Source organism: Lontra canadensis, unplaced genomic scaffold, assembly GCF_010015895.1.
Source record: "Lontra canadensis isolate GAN:19392208 unplaced genomic scaffold, GSC_riverotter_1.0 scaffold2, whole genome shotgun sequence".
NCBI classification, from domain to species: Eukaryota; Metazoa; Chordata; class Mammalia; order Carnivora; family Mustelidae; genus Lontra; species Lontra canadensis.
Genome location: NW_022630996.1, coordinates 236,596 through 256,004, shown reverse-complemented (window position 1 = coordinate 256,004; position 19,409 = coordinate 236,596). Strand labels below are relative to the sequence as shown.

The following is a 19,409-nucleotide window of genomic DNA, read 5'->3' as shown; positions in this document are numbered from 1 at the left end:
ATGTGGGCATGGGGCTGATCACAGAAAGCTTCCTGGAAGAAGTGATCTGGGACAGTTTTTTGGGAACTCCGAATAATTGTCTCATAGAGATTAGGTTTGAAAAGGAGTTGTCATTTAATATGATCCAACCTAACAGAATGTTAACAACGGTGGTCAGGTCTCCCAAGTCAGACCTTGAAGACTTTCCTAACTGGTGACTATCTTACAATTGTATTTCCTATATTACGGGTCTCCAAAGCAAGAGGCCTAGGACTTCTTAATGTGTAAAATCTGAAATTGGACAGAGAGGATGTTTAAACACTTCCATTTTCTTTCCTCATTCTATTCTTTGCTTACAGAAACTCTTCCCAAAAGTTCTGGACCCAAGGCCTCCAGCCTGCCATGAGGAGCCTGTGTTTCTCCTGAAACTGATTTGCCCCAAACTTTTCATTCTTGAGGTGCTATGAACCTGTGTTAGAAAGAAAGCAATCTGATTGAACTAGTTAATCCTGACCTCTGAATGACTCTCAAACCCTGTTAACCCTCCCAGAACTATTTAAGTCTTTAAAGAGAGGATACTACAAATCCTTGGTGAATTATAGGTAATCAAAACAAGGCTTTTGTGTATTTGTTGATATAGGCCATGTTGAAAAGATGGGGCTACGCATCCGGGGTTCTCATTCAGACTTACTAGGTTTGCCACTTCAGGAAGTAAATCTCTGCTTCCCAATTTATCTACACTTACCTTTAGTATCATTAAAATATTGTTGATTTGGCATCTGATGGACCAAAACGAGTTTTGGAATTTTTTCTAATGAATGAAAACAAAGAATTTAAAAGTCCGCTTCTTCAAAAAGGATTTGACTCATTGTCCTAAGTGGAAGGAATTATGATATTATTTCATCTCTTTCCTGCTTCCTTTGAATACTAAGCTGGTTAAATTAGCTGTGTAGTTATAGCAGTGTCGCTGTTTTCTAAGAGGAATTAGTTTTTCCAAAAATCACACATAATGTACAATGCATGACATGGATTCAATAAACAAATTTAACTGAAAACTGTTCATTTGGCTCCTCTTCCTTAAAAAACACCTTGTTGGGATGCCTGGGTGGCTCAGTTTGTTAAGCGGCTGCTTTGGCTCAGGGGGTGATCCCAGGGTCCTGGGATCGAGTCCCACATCTGGCTCCTGGCTCAGCGGGGAGCCTGCATCTCCCCCCACTCTGCCTGCTGCTCTCCCTGCTTAAACTCTCCCTCTCTGTTAAATGAATAAATAAATTAAAAAAAAAAACCACCTTGTCAAGACAAATAAGACTTACGGTGATATGTCATACCGCTGATACCAAAAGTTTTAAGGTCATAACATTTGAAACTTTAGCAGAGGAAGGAGTGATTCATTATTAAATCAGTGTTTCCCAAAACTCAGGTCACCAGACTGACCCTGGGTAATTCCTTCATCATCATCATCATCATCATAGGTTATGTTTATTAAGCATTTAATTCCCAACAACCTCATATAAAGTATAATTATCACCCCCTTTTCCTGGATGAAGAAACTAAAGCACAGAGAGGTTAAGTCACTTGCTTAATGTTACCCAGTAATTAGTAAAGCTAAGATATAAACTCTGGCAGTTTCAAGTTCCCTCTCTGCCCCTGCCCACCCAATTTTGACCCAGTAGGTCTGGAATGAGCCCTGAAATCAGTATTCAAGTCCTTGGGTGATTCTAAAGCAAAGACAGGTTTGGGAACTATCCCATTAAATGAATTTGTTTTTCACTGGATGGCTCTGTTTCTTACTCGTGTCTTAGAAATAATAGCTCCTAGGGCCAGCCAAGTGACACAGTACTCCTTCATTTGATCAGTAAACAAAGATGTTTGAACGCTTTTCAGTGTTCTTCAGGCACAATGCTGAGGGGCCTGGTGAACCTTAGGAATTACGGCATGACCCAAGGCACAGACTATCCAGTTTAAAGGCATATGTGATAAGTTGGCAATTAGGAAGAGATCAGAAAAGCCGAGGTAGAAGGTGCAGCGTAGGCTTCCTGGAAGGGGATGTGAGCTGGATCTCAAAAAGAAAGCAGGGTTTGCAAATGTATGAAAGGAAGAGGGAACTATTTCTGCTAAGGGAGGAAATGAGCTCTCATAAACAGTGATTTAAGACTGGTATTTGTGAGCCAATGGGAGGCCCAACAAGACTGGGTGAAGCTGGGACTTCCTTTTGGGAGGAGGCTAGAAATAAACTTGGAAAAGTAAGTTAGGACAAGATTATGGTAAACCTTAAATAAGTGCCCAGTCAGAACTTGGACCAAACCCTATGAACAATGGTGGGGGTGGGCATCAGCTGGGAAAGAACCCTCTGTAGTCAGTCACCATGTAGGCTGGAAGGATAGTCAAGAGATCAGAACCAGAAAAACCATTTAGAAGGTGAAAGGAACAATATAGGTGTGGGAATCTATCCTTAGTGTGGACCTGGGAGTCACTAGATCAGGTTATGCCGCTGACCACGCTCAGTGATTTGGAGCAAAGTGTCTACTGTCTGAGTCCTAGGACTCTTCGCTGGAAGATGGGTACGATTATGAAAATGTCTGCCCTCATAGACCGAGCCCAATAACACAGAGGATTTCTCTAGGATGCTGACCAGCTCTGGGGTATAAGGTAAACATGTCAGGATTTTCAGTTTTCAGGCCCCTGTGACTTGGAAAATGGGACACACTTTATGGAAGACAAGGAAAGAAAGGCTAACTAATACTTAGGGTTTTAGGAATTATGCTGGGTTAATAAAGGAATTATCCTTCCCAACAACCTTAAGAGGTAGGTATTTTTATCCCCATTTAACAGTTGATTTAACTGGAGGAGAAGATAGTTTGAGTTGGAATATAAATGAGAGTCTGCCTAAATCTAAAACTGGGGCTTTTTGAACTTCATCATATTGCTTTAGACTCGTTAAGTTCTATTTTATTTCACTGGCTTTGCCCTAATATTCTAGTCTGAGACTATTTTGGATTCTGATTCTAACCTCTATCCAGGGTATCATCCCTCCAAACTTTGTGTCCTCTGAGAGAGGGACATCAGTTTTGCTGAGGTGGCGGAGAAAGATGGAGGAAGGATTTTTTTGGAGCTGAAAGAGACGAGATGCCCTTGCTCTGTTAGGTCTAAGGCCAGGTTACCTGCCCAGGGTAGAAGTGGGAAAGATGCAGCCTGGTTGCGAAGTGGCGGGAAAGCCAATGGAATAGTCCAGCTGCTGAGAATAATGGGGCAGATGGGTGGAGAGTAAAGGACAGAAAGAAGTTAACAACCAGGACCGAGGCAGGGAGTGGGTAGTATAGAGGCATGAAATACTTCTTTCCATCAAAGAAAAACAAAGAATGGATATACAATCAGTAAAGGGAGAGCTGGCCCACTCAGCTGGTATATTAGCTGTGGGAGGTCGCAGACAAGGAGACCGTGTTGAATGGTAACACTGAAGAACATGGGTTGGGGAAGAGGAGACAGACCGTTGTCCGAGGAAAGCTCAGGTTCCAGCAATGGCGAAGAAATGAAGATATAAATGAAGCCGTATATAGTGGAAAACATCATCCACGGGGAGAAGCAGCCTTCCATTTTTACCTTCAGTCTTACCCTGTGCCCACAAAAAGTTGTTAAGTATATGTAAGTGTTCTTTCAACTAGGTTATTTATAAGTATGGGATATAAACCAAGAATTGTTAACCCCTTGCACAGGCTGAGATTACACACTTGGGCGAAATGCAATACTTCTAAAGGCACTTAGGTGTTATAAAAGACCACATTTCAATCCAAGGAACCGCATACTACCAGTGGGGTGTTTCTTCCAAGGGAAACCCAGGTTACTCAGGATAAACTGTGGACTCTGGGGACAGCTTTCTGCTCTGGGCCTAGGATTTCTACCCCAAGAGCCTACTAGAATTTTGGTTTGAAGCAAAACAGGAAGTTACATTCACCACATCTGTTGCCCAGATAGGATCATTGGCAATCCTTCCTTGCTTGTTCCCGGAATTAGCCAGCCCCCTGGTGTGCTGGGAGCCATGATATTAAAAGCCGGAACCCCTCACTGAGTGCGGGGCAAGTCCCTGCTTTCCCCACCCTCTGTCACTCTAGGAAGCCCAGTGGCTGTGCTGGCGAAATGAGTATCTAGAGTATTTCAAGTACCCAAGTGACAGTTAATTTCAAGTGAATGTCATTAACCACCTGAGGTTACAGGGGAAAACATTTTAGCCCTCTCCTACCATCCACACATGTCAATCCTTGTCTTCTTGATTTGTCTCTACGAAGATTAATGCTAAAGTGATTCTTCGTTATCTGCCAAAAAAGAGTTGAAGAGTTTACACAGGTAAGCCTGGCTGGGTTTCCTTGGGAAACGATTTTAAAGGGAGACACACACCGGTAAGCTCAGGCTTCCAGGTACGGACTGCTACGGCCTGCAGGTGCAAAGGGGCTCGAGAACCCACTACACGTTTTTCTCGGAAGTCTGTGCCTGGTTTTCCGGGCCGCTGGCCGGTCTCTGCCTCGTTCCTCGGCCCCGTCGGGGATGCTGCGGGCGGCTCTTCCACGCGGCGCACTCGGGGTCGTGTTCCACGTTGGCTCCCGGTGTGTGTGGTGTGCGCGCACCGGAGAGGGACGGGAGGAGGGGCAAGACCCTCTCTTTCAGGGTGTTTTGGGGCAGTTTCTCCAGAGGCTGGTGCCCCCAACCTAAAAAGGTGACCCCCTCCTCGTTAGGTCCGAAGTGGCGGGAAGCCGGGTCTTCGCAGGCTCCCGAAGGCGAGGGAGGCTCTAAAACCTGGAGGAGGACCCCGCGCGCCCGGCCGCGGCTGGCGCGGGCGCTCAGGGCAAGGGGCCGCGGGCTTTCAGGTAGAAACACGCCCCGCTCGCGGAGCCTCGGCCGGTGCGGGGGGCGACCCCGGGGCCGTGGCCGCGCAGGGCGGGAGGTTTCCGGGCCCCTCCCGCGCTTCGGGCTTGTGGGGAGATGGCGGCGACGGTTTCCCGGCTCCCCCGCCCCGGACGCCGATGGCGGTGCGTTCCGGCCCCCCCCCACCAGCGTCTCCCCCACGGTAGCCGGAGCCGGTGAGGCCGGGAGGGCGGGGAGCCGAGGAGGAAAGGCGAGAGGGCGGAGGTTGCGTGGTGCAGGCGGCGGCGGCGGGAGGAGGGCCGGCGGGCGGGCAGGGGAGGAGGAGGAGGCGGGAGCCGTGTCGCACGCAGCTCCAGGCGGGGCGGCCCCGGCGGCTGAGGGACGCAGCCAGACCTTGGCGGGACGGGGATTTAACCGGCGCCCGGGCTCAGCGACCCGGTGGAGACGTCGCCAGAGCCCTTTAGGCACCAGGGAAATGCGGGTGAGTGGCGGCGGCGCTGGGGCCGAGGGCAGGCGGCGGCGGCGGCGCAGGCCCGGGTCGGAGCCGCGGTGTCGCAGTGACTGGGGCCGCGGCGGCCGAGCCCAGGCGCCCGGCGAGGCCTGAGCCGCCGAGTCGAGCCGCAGCGGGGCGGAATGGCGGCCGGGCCGGGGGACTCGTGGGCGGAGGGCGCTGGGTTGGGAGGGGAGCGAGCGGGGCCCGGCCCTGAGTCACCCCGGCCGGCTCGGGCCTGGCAGGGCCGCGGCCCCGGACGCGGGCTCAGAGCGGCCAGGCCTGGACTACGCACTGGGGGGGAAAAAAAAAAAAGCCCGATTCATCGCGCCCGAGGCGGCGGCGGCCTGGTGGCGCCGGCCTCTCGCCCGGCCGCCACCGGGCCGGGGCTTCGGGGCCGGGCGGGCGGGCGTGCGCGTCTCGGCCCCTCTTGTGCGGCGACCCCTCGGGGCGCCCTGGCTGGTGCCCTTTCTCCCCCACCCCCTGGGGACCGCTCGTCCCCCGTGCGTTGCCTGCCCCCCTCCCCCCGACTCGTGCTCTCAAGAAAGTACTGGGTTCGCGCGCAGGAGAAGCCGCGGAGCCGGGCTTTGCTTTCCGGTTCCCCGCCCGTGGCTCTCGGGGTCCCGCCTGCATTGTTGCGACTGTGCAGGTCGCTATTATTGGGTAACAGTCGCCCCTTTGCCCCGTTCTCTCGGGGGAGCGGACCGGGGGGCGCGCAGGGATGCGAGTGCGGCGGCCAAACGGGACGGAGACCCCCGGTGCCCGCGAGTGGGGCCGAGCCTCGGCGCGCCCCCGGCCCTGCGCCCGGCGGGAGCGCGCGCTGACCCCGCAGGTAACCCGGGCGCGGGCGGCAGGCGTGGGGCGGGGTCGCCGCGAGCCTCCGTCCGCCACCTGTGCCGCGCTGGGTTCTGTGGACGAAATGGTTAAGCGAGAGGGAAGTGCTTTATGAACATTCCTTGAGACTGATCCCCAAAGTTGAGGGTTTTCTCTCTTTAGCGAGCTCTTTGCCAAAAACAGGATTCTCTTTTCCGATTGGATCACTGGTGTTGCTTTTAGTTCGTAGCTGGGGTTAGTGGTAAGTGTGCAAATACGGAATTGCAGTCAGCTTACTCAAGTTATTTATTTGCTGTGTATAATTGCCCTTCCTTGAAGTGCATTTAAGACAGTCAAAGTTAGGAGCGGAGTCAATGGTCACGCAGTTTTTGAAACGCGCTTATCGGAGTGACAGAGGGGAACTAAATTCACTTTTACTTTGAGCCCTGAGTTCCTAGGACCTAACCCTATTCTAACACTCCGCAGCAGTTTTAACACTTCATTTTGTGGCCGCCTTGTTTACCTGATTTTCTGAAATCCTGGGGAGTTCATGGCTTGTGTAGCAAGATAAGAAAAAATTGTTTGAAAAGCAAAACTAGGTGTTTTGTTTTAAAAGAAATTTGGACTTTCTTTGTTCGGGAAGGGTTCTTGGATACTAGATTTTTTTTTTCTTTTTACTTTGAAGTGCTGTTTGTTGCTTTCTATGGTAAGTCCAATAGTCGCGTGGCATTTCCAATAACAAAACGTGCAAGCTTTAACCCTACTATGCCCATTTTTGGAGGTTTCAGGAGACTGCTCATTAAGTTTGAGAGGGCTGACTGGATTACTCTCTGAAAATATTGAACTTTTTTTTTTTTCCCTCGTTGGCACCATTTTTAAAAAAACGTTTTTGCCAAAAAGGAAAGTTTCGAAACACTGTAGATCTAGGGTTTTAACTTACAATACCCTCCTTCTGTCCGCTCCATGCTCAAGTCCTTATAGCCATGTCTCCCAGTCCTAATGTCTGGGAGGCCACATCAAGAGGCCTAAGGGACACATGAATGGCTGGGCTGATTCTGCCCTTTGCTTTGATATGGCAGACCCTAGAATTCCTTTGCCTCTTGCTGAATAGTGTCTTCTAGGGGTAATTAACTTGGTGTTGTCATTACAGCCTTTATACATTTCAGACTCTGAATTCCTTGAAGGTAGGGGATATGCCTTATTTTTGCATCCCGGAAGTAGCATAGAACTTGGTACCTCAGGTTGTTTTTTTAAATGACTAAATCTGGAATAATTCCCCCAATGTTTGGCCGCCCGTGATGTGGGCTGCAGAAAACACTTAATGCTGGTAAGAAATGCAGGTTTTGTTATAATTGCTGTTAAAAACCCCAGGATCGAATACAACAAAACAAAAAAATGCTCAGGTTTTCTTTAACTATGGAAATCCAGGAAAGTGGTAAGAAAACAAGTGGCAAAACGTGAATTAGCTTGTTTTCCTTCAGAACTCATTTTAAGGTGCAGCTTTTGTTTTGTTTTCGCAAAAAAGTTGAAGTATTTTCCCCCAGGTTAAGCATTGCAGCCTTGCTTTTGAAATAAAATCTCTTGGTAGCTGAGGTTCTTCCCTGTCTGGAGCTGGCGCACACCTGCTGGTGAGGCCGGAGTGGGATGTGGCCTCTCGCAGGAGAGACCATTCTTGGGTCCTTGAGGGCCTTTGTTCAGAAATTCACTCCCAGTATACCCAGCAGGTTTAGTGTGCCTTTCTTTCAGGATGGAAAATTGAAATGAATGTACTTTATTTTTTTTTTTTCAAGATTTGTATTTCTCTAAGTAATCTCTGTACCCATTGTGGGGCTAGAATCCACAACCCTGAGATCAAGAGGCATGTGTCCTCCAACTGAGCCAGCTGGGTGCCCCAAAATGAATGTACTTTATATTTTTAAAAGATTTTATTTATTTGACAGAGATCACAAGTAGGCAGAGAGGCAGGCAGAGAGAAAGGGGGAAGCAGGCTTCCTGCTGAGCAGAGAGCCTGAAGCGGGGCTCCATCCCAGGACCCTGGGATCATGACCTGAGCCAAAGGCAGAGGCTTTAACCCACTGAGCCACCCAGGCGCCCCATGAATGTACTTTAAATGGAGGAGTTGTTACTTGCCATTCTTCAGATTAAAAATGAGGGCCCCCAAAATTTAGGTATGTGTTTGAGTTTTTCTTCTTGGCTGTTTCCGCCCTAGAGAGCTCCCAAGGCCACTGGCCTTCTGTCTTCAGCAGCTGAGTCAGTCTGGAACAGGATGGCTTTGGGGAACCATGGGCTTGTTTTGAAATTTGTCTTTTAGATATACCTAGAGAAAAGAGTGTACCATTTTTAAGGGCCAATTCTAGGTTCACTTTGCCCTTTTTTTTGATACCTGATAGTTTTTCAGTGATAAGTGTGTTGTTTGCTTTTCAGAACAGAGGAGTAAACATTAAATGAAAAATCAAATTTGAGTAAAACCCTTAACTATATTCTGTTACTAAGGCCTTTCAGCTTCCTGTTTATAACACATGCATTTAGTAATGTGTGCTATAATCAGAATTATGATACTTAATGATGCTAATTTTTATTCATACAGATATTTTCCAGCCATATATATGTTATTTATTCATTTATTTTTGCTTGGGACATTTTGCATAGAACATTTTGCCTGGTAGAGAAGACCTGGGGTCTAATTCGAGCTTAACTTTGTTGGGCCTGTATTTCCTCATTTGTAAAATAACAAGGTTTTTAATTGATACTATTTTAAGAATTCTTTAGGCCTTCAGAGTGTGTGGATTCCGTGGGAATATCATTGCTTTTAATAGCCTTTGAAAAACTGTCCTCTTCTAAAGCACGATCTTACTCATGTTTGAAAAGCCGACTTGTGAAGCCTAGGTTTGATAGTCATTTAAATTTTTTTCCTTTGGGAAACCTGGATCAAGTAAGCAGAGTCCCCTCACTGGCTTCTGCTCCCGGCTTCAGCATCCCTGACGTGGTTCCCCGGGCAGATCTTTCTTCTGCTTCCGCTCCGGCTTCCGCTCAGTCTAGAGTACCGCATCCCCTTCTATCTCCGGACACACTCTTGCTCCTTCAGAAAGGCTCCGTGTAGGCCTGAACTCCTATCCCATCCCATCCCGGTCTAGGAGCCCTGCCTGGGACCCCATGAGGCCCTGCCTGGGTCGGTGTCCTAGCACCTTACCCTGTGACGGGACTTGGTGGCTTCTCCCACTCGGTGGACCTCCGTTAGGGCTGGGAATGTGAGAGAGACATCTGTCCTCTGTGCCTAGCACCTACCTGGCTGAGTCAACATTCATTTAACTCCTACTGTGTTCAGGAACAGACACCCACCTGGAATCTTTACAGAACTTCGGGAAGTGTAAGTACCGTTGTCTGCGCTCCCTTGCAGCGTGTTGGTGGAAAAGGTGACGCTTTGAGTGGTTAAGGTCAGGCCTAGTAGGTAGTGATTCTAAAACAGGACGGAGGGGCTCCAGAGCTCCAGCTACAACCAGAGGCTTCCGAAGTGTTTTATATGAAAGTGCAAAGAGGAGAAGAGATCAGAATGAAAATGCCTTAACAATCGATAACTGATAATTGGTCATTATGACAATCGATTATGCAGAACTCTTTTGAACACAAAGCATGAACTTACTGTTCTTGGTCTTTTAGTAACTGGTGGTCATTGAAGGAGAGTACTTGGACACTGGTGGCACAGAAATAAACGGTTCTGGAACTTTGAACTGTCGTTGAAGTGGGTGTGATGTGATTCATTGGCCTTGCCAGAATTTGTAAAACCATTTTAAGACTATTCAGATCGAACAAGTTGCAATTTTTAAAAAGGCCTGTGTGAGAAAATATTTTGGAAAACAGGTTGTATGAAATGTGTGCAGCCATTTATTTTTTAAGATTTTATTTATTTATTTGACAGAGAGAGATCACAAGTAGGCAGAGAGGCAGCCAGAGAGAGGGGGCTGGGTGGGGGGAAGCAGCCTCACTGCTGAGCAGAGAGCCCGGTGTGGGGGTTGATCCCATGACCCTGGGATCATGACCTGAGCTGAAGGCAGAGGCTTTAACCCACTGAGCCACCCAGGCACCCCGTGTGCCGCCATTTAAAATCTGTGTGCAGAAAGTGTGTATGCACTGGTGAAAACATTTAAAAGGGGGTGCCTGGGTGGCTCAGTGGGTTAAGCCTCTGCCTTCAGCTCAGGCCCTGGTCTCATGGTCCTGGGATCGAGCCCTGCATCGGGCACTCTGCTCAGCAGGGAGCTTGCTTCCTCCTCTCTCTCTGCCTGCCTCTCTGCGTACTTGTGATCTCTCTCTCTCTGTGTCAAATACATAAGTAAAATCTTAAAAAAAAATAGTACAAAAAGGTTATAATTTTAGGGTGGTAAACTTCTGTGGTTTTTAATACCTTTTTTTTTTTTAATTTTTAAGAAACAAAAGATAGTACAAATGATCTTAGGATGGTGAAAGCCTCTCCCAACACAACACCAAAAGTGGGAACTGTTTAAAGGGAAAAAATCAGAATTATTAAGCTTCTGTATGCTAAAATGCCATAAAGACAATAAAGACAAGTGGCAAACTGAGAGAAATACTGTGACTTAGAGGCAATTTAACTTTCCTTACTATAAAAAGAGGGCTTGTAAACCAAAAGGTTGAAAGAAGGAGCAGGAAACATGAAGAAAGTTTCGGCTTCACCTGCAGTACTCCTAGAAATGCCAGTTAGTGAGATACTGGTCTTAAAAATTTTGACCTAGATTAAAAAATAAACCACTTCTGGTGAGGGCATGGAGAAATGAGCCCACTCATACGTTGCTAGAAAAAGTAATTTAGTATGACTTTTGCAAGAGAAATATGTGACACACACATAGAAAATCTGTGTGCCCTTTGAAATAGCTAATCTACTTCTAAAGTTTAGGAGAGAAACTGATGAGTAGATTAATACTTTGTCATGAGAATACATATTTAACACCCTCTTTGAGCAGGTGTTTTCAGTTTTTTGCTATTAAGGATGATTACGTCATCATTTTTAGATAACTTTGCATTTCTGCAATTCTGTATTTAATGACTATTCAGTGAATATTAAATGACCAAAACCGGCTATAAAACAATATATGTAATGTCTAAAATTTTAGGTTGTTGGTATGTGAGTATATACATTAAAAAAAAAAGGGGTGGAGGGCCTAAACCAAAAAATGAATAGTGATTATCTCCAGGCAGTGGATTTAGAAGTTATTTTTAGTTTAGTCTTATTTTCGTTTTTTCCTCCAGTTTTCTCCAGTGCACATATATCTGTAATACAGTGGAGTAATTGGTAAAAACAACCCCAAAAAAGGCCAGTATAGCTACTGGGACTCATTGCCAGTGAGGTGTTTCTGCTTGGTGTCCTGCCCATGTGGCCTGGGCGTGGCTTTGCAAGCCGACCCTGTCCTGCGTGCTGGGTCCCTGTTGCGCGTGCTGTTACCCCTTATGTGAGGACAGGGCTGCCTGATCTTCCCCTTCTCTCCCCCGCGTTTCCATCCAGCAGGTCCCCTCATGCCCTCCATGAAACCATCTTAATGTTAAACCATCTCATGAAACTCCTTGATGTTTTGATATTTTATTATAACACCAAATTCCATACTGCCGGATCGTCTTGAGTGTGGAAGCTTCCTTTTCTTAGTGATACTGTGAACGTCTTACCCTTGTTTGCTTACTTCGTAACTCCTAGTGTGAGTAGGTGCGTTTCTAGATTGACTGTGTAAACCTGTTGTTGTGCTTCCTATACATTTGCTAAAAATTGGAAGAAAATTTTTTTGGCACACCTTGTGCTGTAGCTTGGAAAATTGAAATGTTACCATCGAATTAAGAAACGTGTTCTAAATGACAAATGAGGAATGCCGTTGGACTGATGAGAGCAGAGGTGCACAGAAGTATGGCACCAAATGCCAGGAATAAAATGCCTCTACTATGTAGAAATCAGTTAACCATATACTAACTGAGATAGTTATGTGTGAGGAGCCGCCCAAAGTCCGGACACAAGGGAAACGCCAGGGCTCAGACCTGCCTCCCTGCCGGATTGAAGGCGGCCTGCTCTGGCCAGACTGGGGGACGTTTGGCTCGCAGGAGGATAGGGAAGGGCAAGTCCAAGAATGGATTCTTCTGACTTCCACTGTGTTAAAGACTTAAAATCCATGAAAAATTTCCTCGCAGGTCCGTCTAAACGTGTAATAAATAGCACTATTTGCTCAGAACTTAGTATGAGCCAGAGATGGGGCCGAACCCATGCCGTGACCTTGGAGCTGCTCCCCCTTGGCTTTCTGCTTATTGCCAATGCCTCTCCTTGGACAGAAGCCTTGTCTTTGTTCCTGGCCGGCGGGAGCTGTGGGCACCCAGTGCCGGCACGTTTTGCTAGTGCCCGGGGACCCCCCCCAGGTGGTGTCTCCTGTTTGCTATGGTGAAGAAAGACTACCAATGGGAGGACCCAAAAACACAAAGCCGGGGAGGGCCCAGTGATGGTGAAGATCGTCAGCCTGTTGGGCAGTTTGCCCCGAGTGCTCCCTTCCATTGTACCCTCGCAAGTGTTCCGTGTGTTGGGGACGTGGCCGCGAGTGGGTTGTTGTGTAATGTCTGCAGTCGAGCTGGGGCGAGTCTGGTGAGGCGTATCCTGCAGAGAGTCCCGCTCAGATGGTGAAGCTTCCTTCGCTTTTGTTTTTTTGTTTGTTCCTCGGTCACTGTTTTTATAAAAAACGTGCTCAGCTTTACTGTACATTGACTGCTGCACGTGTTACTGCATTTCCAGTATTTTCATTTGTTTGTTTAGACCCGAATCTGTCCAGTATGTTCGGTGACATGTCAGGTATGAGGGTGGGAGATCTGTGAATAAATACATTTAGGAAATGCTGGGTTGCATATTGAGGGACCTTTAATATGTTGGTGTATGTTGCCATTACAGGGAGATCTGGATCTTCCAGGGGACATATGTCAGATAGGGCGTGTGGGTCTGTAACGAGGTACACCCTTCATTTAACGTAGCCTTTGAGGGAAGCGAACCTTACTACCAGAGTAAAGAACGCATTTTGTTTTGTAAAACACATACAGAGTTTAGAATCATAGCATGAAAAATGACACGCCTTGCAGTAGCAAGCAGTACTAGTAAATCGACACGTTCATTTTTGTTCCGTCTTTGGTGAAGCACTGATTGAGTCTGGACGTGCTTGTGCTCTTTGGATCAATCAGTGACGCAGAGACCAGGATCTTAATGAATACTGTCAGACGTGTAGTTGTCTAGAAACGATTTCTGCTTCGCTCCATTCCACGTCTGAATCCTAAATGCTATTCCAGAAAGTAGCCGAAACAGATTTTTAAAGTGCATGCTTTAGGATCTATAATCACTGCTGAAGACTCCAGCAAAAGTCAAAGTATATCACTTACATTTTCTTGGTGGTGTTGTATTAAACCTACTTTAAAACCTGGAAAACACTGGTTTATGACATGAACTACAAAGATATTTCAAAAAAAAAATTTTTTTTTTAAACTCCTAACTGTCTGGACTGGAAAAGCATTTCAGTCCACTGAAAATCAGACTTCATGTCTCTTCTCCGAGATTCTTTCCTGGTGTGTGACATTGGTTCTCCTGCGTTTCCGGCTCTGTGGTTTCCAGAGTGTGAACGGTGCATCCAGGAGGCAGCAGATGAGCTTGGGATCGTCTTTTCTGGAGCAGTTCCGCCTCTTTAAGGAGGGGGCTGCAGCGTGCAGTGATTCCCAAAGTTCTCTGCCGGGTCACCCTTTTTCTTCTTGAAAGATCTCTTGACGGTAGCTTCTGCAGAGACTGCTCTCTGCTCTGTTTGATCTTTTCTTCTCCTGATGGACATTCAGGACGTCCCTCTTTGACTTGGTTCGCTGTTGTAGTCGATTCTGCCCTGGGGTTTTGCAGTTTTGTTTCTGCTAAGCAGCTGTGATGCTTCTAACTGTTGGCTCACTGGCCTCCTGCTGAGCACCACGCCCTCCTCCTCCTGAGGGTCCTCCAGGCTTTCTGTCCCCCCGCCCTGCCTTCCCTCTCCACTTGCCCCAGACTCCCCTCTCTGGCTCCGTAAGCGGAGTCCAACTTCGCTCTTGCTGGCATCATATCTGAGACTTCAGCGTGTTCCTCTCGTGTCCGTGTTCCGAGCGCCACACAGCCTTGCCAGTTCTTCCAAATGCTCTGTACTCGCGCCTTCAGTTTTGGTTCTAGCCCGAGCTTCGTGTTGCCTTTACCTCCTCGTGCTGCTTCCCCTGTATTCAGGATTTCCTGGGGGGGTCTGGTGACCAGAGCCTGCCGGGGGTGGGGGGGTATTGAAGTCAAGGTGATTTGGTCGAGTGGGCGCCACTTTAGGTTCTTGAGTGCGTCCCCCCCCCCCCCACGAGCCCATCCCCCCCCCAGAAGCTCAACTGCAAGTCCCGCTCTGGGCACAGCGCACCCGGCGCGCTTGACGGCGGGTCTGTAATAAAATTTAATGGAATTTCAACAAACCAAACCAATTTGGAGTTCTGTTAACTTTGAGATTTTACCTGTGCTGTAGAAATTTTCTTTGGATAAGGCCGATTTTTGGGAAATGTCTATGGTTAAAGAATTCAGACTCACCAACAAGCCATGTTACACAAAAATTTACTTTTGAACGTCTCGATGTAGTGTAAGGTAAACATCTACAGTGCTTTTTTCGGGTAGATACATTAGAGGTGTGTGTGTGTGTGTGTGTGTGTGTGTGCGTGCGCGCGCGTGCGCACGCTTGTAACTAGGACAGAAGATTCCCTTAATAGTTGTAGTGAAAAGTAATTTTAAAACACATTCAGATGACTCCCTTGGCAGCAGTGAATGGAACTACAGTTTCACATTAAAAAGAGGATTTTTCCCCCCAAAATGTGGAGGAGAGGGTTTTGTTTTAGTGAAGGTGTGAGTATAGACTAAGTGAACACATACACAGCGTGTGAGGTCTGACAAAAGATTAATCCTAAAATGTGCTTCTTTCTGTAGCTCATTGCACTTACACCTTGCACAAGTTGGTTTCTTTGCAAAGTGTTGATGTGTAAGTTTTATTTTAGAAAATTGAGTTGTTTGTGAAGTGTACATTTTTTTTTTAAAGATTTATATATTTGAGAGAGAACTTGCAGAGGGGAGTGGGGAGAGGGAGAGAGAGAAAGAATCTTAAGGAGGCTTCAGCTCAGCATGGAGCCTGACGTTGGGCTCCATGTCACCTTAGATCATGACTTGAGCCGAAACCAAGAACCGGATGGATGCTTAACCCACGGAGCGGAGCCATCCACGTGCCCCCTTTTTTCATGTTTCTGTGCGGGTTTTAATTATTGTAGAGGTTCAAGAGAGGCTCTTTTATGTTTCTAATGCCCCTAAATAATAACGTAAAAAAATCACTAGTTTTATGGTGACTACAAAAACCGGTTAGTTGTGCACCTTCTGAGAGAAATTCACTACAAATTTTTGCAACTAGAAATATCTGGACCCCAAGCAGCTAATTATTTTTTTTTTTAAGTGAAGATGCTAGGAGTTTAAATCTGTTTCAGAATCCTCTTAGGGGAAGCTGGTGTTTTGAGTTTACCACATTTTCCCCTTTGTTATGGATGTGGCAGATTGTTTTCAGTCCGGGTAGGGAGCATGATTTAAAAGAAAAAAAAAGCCCTCTCTCACCTGCCTCCAAAAAAAAAAAAAAAACCCAAACCAGACAGACCTGTTATTATTATTAAGGTTATTATCAAATGGCTTGTTTTCATGAGCTTAGAAGATGTACTCCAATAATTGACAGACTGAATTTAATTTTACATTTGATTGACTCAAACCCCTGGTTTAAATACACATAGTTGTGTATTATGTATCCTCACCATACCTTTTCTTTCTTTCTTTCTTTCTTTTAAAGATTTTAATTGAGAGAGAGAATGAGAGCGAGTGAGCATGAGAGGGAGAAGGTTGGAGGGAGAAGCAGACCCCCCGCTGAGCAGGGAGCCGGATGGTGGGACTGGAGCTAGGATCATGACCTGAGGCTAAAGGCAGCGGCTCAACCAACTGAGCCACCCAGAAGCCCTCCATAGCTTTCCCCCAGTATTTATAATAGGAAATAGAAGTACTAGATGTTGTAGTAGCTACTGAGGACTTTTTCAACAAGCTGCTTTTTCTCTGGCACAGCAACGGAGCATGCGCATTGAAGGGGGGGTGCAGCCCTGTGGGAGGAGGCATTGAGCTGTCAGTAACCCCAGTAAGCCAGGCCATTGTCCGCGCAAGGAACATTTCGCCTACTGGAAGATGATTCTGATTTCTCTTGGTATCTTCCGGAAGGTGAATAAATCGTTAGAATGTATTCAAAACAAACTAGAGCGTAAAAGCTGTAAATCAGAGTGTTGAGGTAGGACTGTTTATCCTTTTCCTGATTTTCATTGAGGGGGTGGGGGAGGGAGAGAATCTTAAGCAGGCGCCAGCCGCCCCCTCGGCAGCCTGAGCGGGTGCTGGGCTCAGTCTCGAGACTCTGAGGTCATAGCCTGAGCTGAAATCAAGAGTCGGACGTTTCACTGACTGAGCCACTCAGGCACCACTGTTTATCCTTTTTCAACCCAGTTTGTAGCGAAATGGGAAGTGTCTTTGAAAGTTCACTTGGCCAGGGATAGTTGCTGACCAGAATTTTTAACTCAGGGTTGAATTTTTTTGTTCTTAAGATTTTTTATTTAGTGGCGCCTGGGTGGCTCAGTGGGTTAAAGCCTCTGCTTTCAGCTCAGGTCATGATCCCAGGGTCCTGGGATCGAGCCCTGCTTCCGGCTCTCTGCTCAGCGGGGAGCCTGCTTCCTCCTCTCTCTCTCTCTCTGCCTGCCTCTCTGCCTACTTGTGATCTACCAAATAAGTAAATAAAATCTTAAAATTTTTTTTTTAGTAATCTCTACCCTTGTACGTGGGACTTGAACTCATGACCCCGAGATCAAGAATTGCATGCCCTACAGGTGGAGCCAGTCAGGTGCCCTCAGGGCTGGTTTTTTAGTATTAGTGGCAAGAGAAGTGATGATTGAAAAAACCCAGATTAGGTGACTGTTCCCGTAGAGATGGGGCGGCTTTCCCAGTCTGCTGGTTTGGCACGTGTCATCTCAGGGTTTAGCACCCACCCACTAGAGGGCAAAGCGTTCACCGCACATGGGGAAAATTTGGAGATTACTTGAACAGCAGTGTGGGATCTAGAAGTTGAAACTTCATTTAAGTGAGAGTTACAGCTGTTGTAAAATAATGTGCCCTTCCCTGAAGCAGCTCTCCTGCATGAGCCTTTCCAGGAGAGGGCAGGACCGGCCACCTGCGTGCTGCCTGTGATCGGGCCTCCCCAGGGGCCTCCCCAGCTTTCGGTCCATCTATGCGCACCCTCAGTGGCCCGAACATGTTTCCTGTACCAGCCGTATCCCGGTCATTTCCGGAGGGAGTGACGCCTTGCTGTCTGTGTTTGGTGTGTGTGTTAGCATCTGACAGTGCTGTGGCACCAACGCAGGAATTTCTTGGGTGCTGATGAGCAGTGAAAGCTCGTTAGTATTGGGTTCTCCAAACTTACTGGATTCAGTAGGAAGAAGCTCACCCATTAACTAATAAGATAGGTAAGAAACATTTTTAAAGCCAGTATTTTAAAGCATTCTGTTGAAACAAAACTTTTTGGTAGTAGAATGAAAGATTCAGATGATTTTTTTAAAGATTTTATTTATTTGCCAGAGACAGAGATCACAAGTAGGCAGAGAGGCAGGCAGAGACGGAGGAGGAAGCAGATGCCGGGCTTGATCCCAGGACCCTGAGATCACGACCTGAGTCGAAGGCAGAGGCTTTAACCCACTGAGCCACCCAGGCGCCCTGATTCAGATGATTTTTAAGGAAGAATGCAATTCCAAAGACAATTTGAGCCTCTGGCAACTACTTCTGGCTGGATCTCCAGGTCCGTCAGAATACAAGCTCCCATCTTCCGAAGACAGATACACTTCTGTGGGAATCTTTGGCAAGTACTGCCCTTGGTGTTATCTGTTATCAAGGATATTCAGAATTTTCAGGCAACGTTAATTTACCTCTTTTTGACTTAAAAAATAAGCATGCTAGCTTTGACATTTCTCCCCTGAGAAGTTTTTGTTGTGTTTTAAATTTAAGTACCACTGTTAGGATTATCCGGACATCCGATAACCTGTTTAGTAGCGCTGCTATGACTAGAATAGTAGAGAGTGCTTACTATGTGCCACGTGCTCTTGTAAATATTTTATTTACATAACTCATCTGTTCCTTTCAACAACCTTGTCAGATAGGTACTGTTGGTATCCCCATGACACAGAATTATAGGCACAGAAGGTAAGGAATCTGCCCGAGCCCACAGAGGTAGTGAGTTGTGAAGTTGGAATGTTGAAGTCCCACAGTCAGCCACATACCTTTATAAATTTACATAAATATGTATTTATTTATATATTAACAACAGTATCTGAAAAAAGCGCTGTCCCTGTGTGAGGTTGATCCATGCTTCCTGACTTGTTTCTGCAGTAAGAATCACATTTTGTGGGAGAACCCCAGTCACCCACAGGCATAACTGAGATAAAAGATATACTGAGTAATACTTCTCATTGTGTTCTGGGAGTTTTTTTTCTATTTCACTTTTTAAAAAAGTTCACTTGCCATTTACCGAGTTGATGTCACAATCTACACATTATGAAATTGCAGCCCTCAATTTGAAAAACATACATGTAGGTAATCCTGACCAAATGCAATACAGTTTTTCTTTGTTTTAAAAAGTGAACGAAAATGCTTGGAAATAAAATACATGCCAGCACCAAGTGAGATCCTTGAATAAATGTGCTTTGTGCCACAGGCTAGATCTGAAATTTGGTCTTTAGCAGTGGAAACGAGTTTCTGTGGACAGACCCATCAGTCGGTACTACACGTGTTGACTAATCAGTGTCTGGTCTTCTGCGGGTTTCCGAGTTTTCTGAAACACTTTACCCTAGTGAAGCTCGGGGCGCCCTATTTGGAGGTCACATGGTCATTAAAATAGGAAGGGTCTGTATGCTGACTGAATTGAGGTTCTGTTATATGGATTTTTAGGATTTAAAAGGACTCTCTTTTCTGTGTTAATTAATTGTTCAAGTACCCAAGCCTAAGAGCAAAAATTGTTTAATTCCAAGATGTTCATGGGAGAAAATTCTGTACTTAATGACATCTGAAATGTCTCATAATTACAAAATCATGTGTGTGGGTGTGTTGGAGAATGAATTAAATTAGCATGTGCATATATTTATATTACATAATTAGACAAAGATTGAA

The 19,409-nt window shown here is 46.4% G+C and overlaps 1 protein-coding gene across 3 annotated transcripts in view; it reads left to right on the top strand.

Annotated features, from left to right (window-relative positions):
* Positions 1-4,916: 4,916 nt before the first annotated feature.
* Positions 4,917-19,409, top strand: part of CUL1 (cullin 1) — a 104,375-nt gene continuing 89,882 nt past the window's right edge. Inside the window, exon 1 of one of the 3 annotated variants that reach the window (XM_032866737.1) lies at positions 4,917-5,000. The gene's annotated coding sequence lies outside the window, so the exon portion shown is untranslated. Of the gene's footprint in view, positions 5,052-5,147; positions 5,318-19,409 lie in introns of those variants that run through there. The other 2 variants (XM_032866736.1, XM_032866734.1) reach the window with 2 other exon arrangements.